The 5,846-nt window shown below is 38.5% G+C and overlaps 1 pseudogene; it reads right to left on the bottom strand.

The window, feature by feature from the left end:
- Window positions 1–4,135: 4,135 nt before the first annotated feature.
- Window positions 4,136–5,097, bottom strand: LOC110258887 (olfactory receptor 5T9-like; annotated as a pseudogene).
- Window positions 5,098–5,846: the final 749 nt, after the last annotated feature.

Here is a 5,846-nt window from a genome sequence, read left to right as displayed (position 1 = left end):
GGCACTAATCTCAGCAATGCCTCTAGGAATGTGCTACTGCTTTTGATATACCATATATGCATGGTCAGTTCTCATGGTTTCTATTTTTATTTTCCCATCATAATACCCCTCACTCCACAGTTCAGGTAACGAATGTGGGGAGTCTGTCAACTGCTAAGTGTGTCTATTCCATTATGCATTCTGGAACTGGGAGAACAAGCACAAGATGGATTCAGGGATTCACTGGGCTCACTGTGAGACAGATCTGAGCTAAAACTCTAACAATCACTTGACCTGCATAAAGTTCTGCTCTGACTAGAAGGCCATCGTGATATTTTGGGTCTCTACTGTAATCAATGTCAGTTCAGCATCAGTTTTCAGTAGTTCAAGAAAATCATGATTATTTCCTTTCCCCAGTGCAGGAACCCTGGAAAAATCTTTAGGTCCCTTTGGGAAGGGTTAGGGTAAATATTACAAATATAAATTTTGGGGTATTTTACTAGGTGCTTCCTTAAGGGGCACCTTTCATCAAAAGGATTATGGGTCTATAAACTGGTTCAAGTCTGGGAATTAAGGACCCATGACTACCTATTTTAATGACTTCAGTTAGACTTTGGTTCATTTGATCTGAAACTTTTCTGCTTATACAGACCAAGTAAGAATTTAATAGGTTTCCTATCTATTTTACTTCTAAGAAAACCGTGATTAAATAGCCAAAGCCATAGGTCTGTGTGAATCAAACTATTCTGATTCTGCTGTCCATTACAGTAACAAACACCACATTACTTTTTTTTGGCTGCACCTGTGGCATGTGGAAGTTCCTAGGCCAGGGATTGAACTCACATCACAGCTCTAACCAGAGCCACAGTGGTGACAACACTGGATCCTTAACATGCTGAGTCACAGGGGAACACAAATGACCACCTTACTTTTGAGAGTTGGATGCTGCCAGGTGGCTTCTACCTTTCTGGGATCCAGTTCAAATCACTACATTTAGAATTCCCAGTTTAGCAGCTGTGACCTTTGTAAGATCTGGCCTATGGAAAAGACCAATCATGGATATCTTCAAGAATGCCGGGGCTCCCTTCGCAAATGTATGTCTCACCTTGCTAGTGAAAGGCATGTCTTTTGCACACTCCCAATGTGAGTGAATAGATCTTAAATGAGAAATGCACTCTAACATTCCAGTCTCCTTAAGACTTTGAGTCACGTTCCCTATATTAAACCAAGGCAGGTCAGCCATTATCAATTAGCTCACCTTTTGCTCCATGTTTAGCCAACTAACCAAGCAAACCTATTAGAGTTCTTTATAACTCTGCCATCGGCAACATGAAAGAAGAATCTTGGCTTAGAAGACCCCTAGCAATAAATTTGCTCTGATTTAACATTATATTCTTTCCACCATTGTCCCTCACCCTCAATAGCCACAAATGTTCCTCATATTACTGTCTACATAAATTAGAGAAATCAGTTCTTTGCAAGAGTAGCATACCTCTACATGAGTCACACTTCATACCTCACCTTTATGGGCTTTGTAGGACTCCTGTGTAGTTATAGGTCTAGAAGGAAAGAAGGGTGTTAGGGGTGGGTCCTGATGAGAATCAGCATTGAATGGCACAATGACTGCCTCAGAAGAGGCCTTAGCACTCCCTTTGGCCAGTACAGTTATCTGTGTTATCTTTAGAATTATCTCCAACAAAGTGATCAGAATGGTAACACTATATCTATTGGCCAGATAGACTGATCAAAATTTAGAGGATCGATATACCAACTTCATCAGGGACTTCTCACATGTTCTTGTTACAATTTTAAGGATTCCTTTTATTCTACAATCACAGTGCCCTCATTTTAATAGTAGATAGTCTGTGAGGATGGTGATTCTGCATTGCATTTTCAGAAAACTTATTTCTGCCACGACTGGAGATAAGGGCAGGCAATGAAACTTTGAAGACATTTATGTAGCTCTAATGTTGGGCAGTTGAAGCCATTAGATTATCCTTTCCATTCCCTAATTTGCCCAATGACGTTAGAAGCAACAAATCAATCTTGTTATATTAATTAGCCAGATTAAAAATGTGTGAAAATATCATACACTTAGCCACCCCAATCCTTGATCCTTCTACTTTATTACAAGTAACCAATTGTAATAATTGAATAGCTCTATTGTCAGACCACACCACAGACTATCAGTGAAGACTACTAGAATATTACTAGAAATCGTCATTGGTGTCTTTAGATAATACTAATGCTTAATCATCTTAGGCATCCAGTTCCAGAGATGCCAGAACACATTTATATAATTAATCCTTAAAATTCAGATTCCCTACAGCTATTCTCAGTAACAAAGTCTGCATTAGTCAGGGTTCTCAAGAAAAGCAGAACCAATAGAACTGAGTCAAAGCTGAGTCAGAGCCAGTAGGGAAACCCATGATGATGGGTGTTGTCATTCCTAAGTTTAAATATGATCTTGATAAATGCTAATTCCTAGTGTCTGTACCCTTGGAAGTAATATAGAGTGGGTTTAGTGGACATGTTGACTGAACAAATGAAAGTAAAAGAAACGTATCCTCTCAAACAGCATGGTCATGACACCAGGAATTTGAACACGGAATCTGTGGTCTCTGAATTAAAGGCTGGGATTCATTTTCTGCAAATGTGTAGATGTAAGGATGACGCAGGGTTATATAATCTGGAGTGAGATGCCAATGACTTCATGCAAAGTGGATTGGGAATACATGAGCTGTGATATTGCTATACATGAGATGATAATTGCTTATCAGATATAATTGTAAAGTAACTTATACTTGCACTGGAGCCTGTCCAACGTGAGATATATGGGGATGAAAGTTAACAGTTTACATTTAACGTGAAGATTACACGAGAATATTCCTCTGCATATGTTCGCATGCAAGCATGGAACCATGTGTGCCTCTGTGTGTGTGTGTGTGTGTGTGTGTGTGTGTGTGTGTGTGTGTGTGTGTGTATTTGTGTTTGTATACTTGCAAATAAATCCAATACTTGCAGGCTGAATTCTTAGGCCCCAATAACTCAGAATGTAACTGTATTTGGAGATAGAGTCTTTGAAGAGGCAATTAACTGAACAAGATGGCTTTAGGGTGGGTCTTAGACAATGTAACTACTGATTTTGTAAGAAGAGATTCAGGCACATAAATTCAGAGAACAAATGATAACTTGATGACAAAGAGTGAGGATGCCATCAAGAAATGAAGAAAAGAAGCATCAGAAGAAATTAGTGCTGCCCTTACACTGACTTCAGATGTATAGATTCCAGAACAGTGAGAAAATATAATTGTTATTTATTTTTTTATTTTATTTTTTGTCTTTTTGCCTTTTCTTGAGCCACTCCCATGGCATATGGAGGTTCCTAGGCTAGGGGTCGAATCGGAGCTGTAGCCACTGGCCTAGGCCAGAGCCACAGCAATGTGGGATCCGAGCCACGTCTGCGACCCACACCACGCAGCTCATGGCAACGCTGGATCCTTAACCCACTGAGCAAGGGCAGAGATCGAGCCTGCAACCTCATGTTTCCTAGTTGGATAAGTTAACCACTCTGCCACGAAGGGAACTCCCAAAATTCTGTTATTTAAACAAAAAAATTATGTTGTTTAAACAATCTGTCTATGGTACTTTGTTATGTCAGCCCTAGCAAACTAATATTACCAGTATTAGCATATATACATATATATGTATACATGTGCATGTATTGGCATATTTACATATGTATGTGTCTGTATGTGTGTGTGTATATAAAACTGCATAGGAATTCCCACTTTAGTGCAGTGGGTTAAGGATCCCACTCAGTGGCTCAGGTTACTGCAGGGATTTGGGTTTTATCCCTGGCCTGGCATGATGAGTTAAAGAATTAAACATTGTCACAGCTGCTATGTAGACTGCAGCTACCACTCAGGTTTGACCTCTGGCCCAGGATCCTCCTTGTGCTTGGTGTGACCAAACAACAAAAAAAGCCTCCATAGGTAGTAGGTTGGCTATGATCTTTATTTTAAAATATACAAAAAGGACAGAAAGACATTCATAAACTTCAAGAAAACAATTTAATTATAACTTTTTGATATGAAGACAATAAGCATGTTTCAATTTCTTTCAATTTTATGTTTAATGTGAAAAATATACTTTATTAGCAAATAATTTTTTTCCCAAACACTCTCTTCACTGCCTCTTTTACATCCTTGTTCCTCAAACTATAGATGATGGGATTCAGCATGGGAATCACAATAGTATAAAACACAGACACTATCATGTCATGATCCAAGGCATAGCTGGAATTTGGTCTCACGTACATGAAAAGAACAGTACCATGAAAAATTGACACTCCAGTTAGATGAGAGCCACATGTAGAGAAGACTTTTCTTCTCCCTTCAGCGGAATGCATCCTCAGAATGGCTGACAGAATGAAACTGTAAGAGACCAGGACAATCAATATAGTGGATATCTCAATAGAGCCGGAAAAGTAGAAGACAAGAAGCTGGTTTGTGTGAGTGTCAGTGCAGGAAAGAGCAAGGAGTGGAGGGATGTCACAGAAGACATGTCTAATTTCATTAGATGCACAGAAGGATAGGCTAAAAGTAGCCACTGTGTGTAAAGCACCATGCAAAATGCCACCAATGTAGCAGAAGATTATAAGTGGCACATAGACTCTGGGTGACATTCTAACTGAATATAGGAGGGGCTTGTAGATGGCTTCATAGCGATCATATGCCATTGCAGCCGAAATAAAGCATTCTGTGGTCCCAAAAGTGAGAAAGAGAAACATCTGTGCTGCACATCCAAGATAGGAAATAGTTTTATACTCTGATAGGAAATTGACCAACATGTTAGGGGTGATAACTGAGGAATAGCAAGCATCCAAGAATGATAAGGCACTAAGAAAATAGTACATAGGGTTGTGGAGCCGAGAATCGATGATGACCAATAAAACCAATCCCAAATTTCCTATCGAGTAAAAAGATAGATTGCTAGAAATAGGAAAACTTGCAGCTCAAAATCATCTGTAAAGCCTATCAATATAAACATGGTGACATCAGTCACATTTTTCATCTGAACGCTGTGTAAATCCATGTCTGATGGCAACCCTGACATTTTAGTTATTAAGTTCTAAAGGCAGTATCCAGCAAAAATAGAGTCCACTCAATTACAAACTCATGTTTGTTTCCTAGAAGGGTAGATTGAAATTCCTTGCAGTGAAGAATGGACAGTGATCATAAAGTTGAGTCCAAGTGGATGCATTATGCTGTATAAATAAATTAAAGAAATTATTTCATTTTGTTATTGGTTAAATACATCATGTTAAAAATAGTGTCAATTTATGTGCATTAGATTTAATTTCCAGTATATTAATTTACTACATTTTTCATATCACATCATATTAAAATTCACAAAGAAAAATGAATATAAGAATTTTTAATCCAAAAATATTATAATACAAAATACACATCCGAATGCTAATCCTAGATTTTCTACAACATGCATACAATTTACCATTAGTAAAATGGAGTAAATACTCTTATATCATAAGATTGTATTGAACATAATCAATGTGAAAATTATTTAGCTTTAAAATGTCCTAGATTATTGGTTTTTATTTTTCAACTTGTCATAGTGCAGGGAGCCGAGGAGATGCAAGAGGCCAAGGAAGGGAACAAGCCTGATGGCACAGCTCCGAGGGCAGGTTTAGAAATACGGAAAAGGGCTTACCTGGTGGCACAGTTCCAAGGGCAAGCTCTAAAAACAATGAGGCTCACCTGCTAACCCGACAACAATGGCAACAACAACAAAATGAAGGCTTTGCACAACAGTGCAAGAATAAAAGTCGCTTCTTGAAAAATCAG

This window comes from Sus scrofa, chromosome 1, assembly GCF_054392235.1.
Source record: "Sus scrofa isolate SSC_HxYL_T2T_F1_AM1 chromosome 1, Sscrofa_HxYL_maternal_Yorkshire_Landrace_v2.0, whole genome shotgun sequence".
In the NCBI taxonomy this organism is placed as follows: domain Eukaryota; kingdom Metazoa; phylum Chordata; class Mammalia; order Artiodactyla; family Suidae; genus Sus; species Sus scrofa.
The sequence above is the reverse complement of the archived record's forward strand: the minus strand, read 5'-3'. Positions and strand labels throughout refer to the sequence as shown.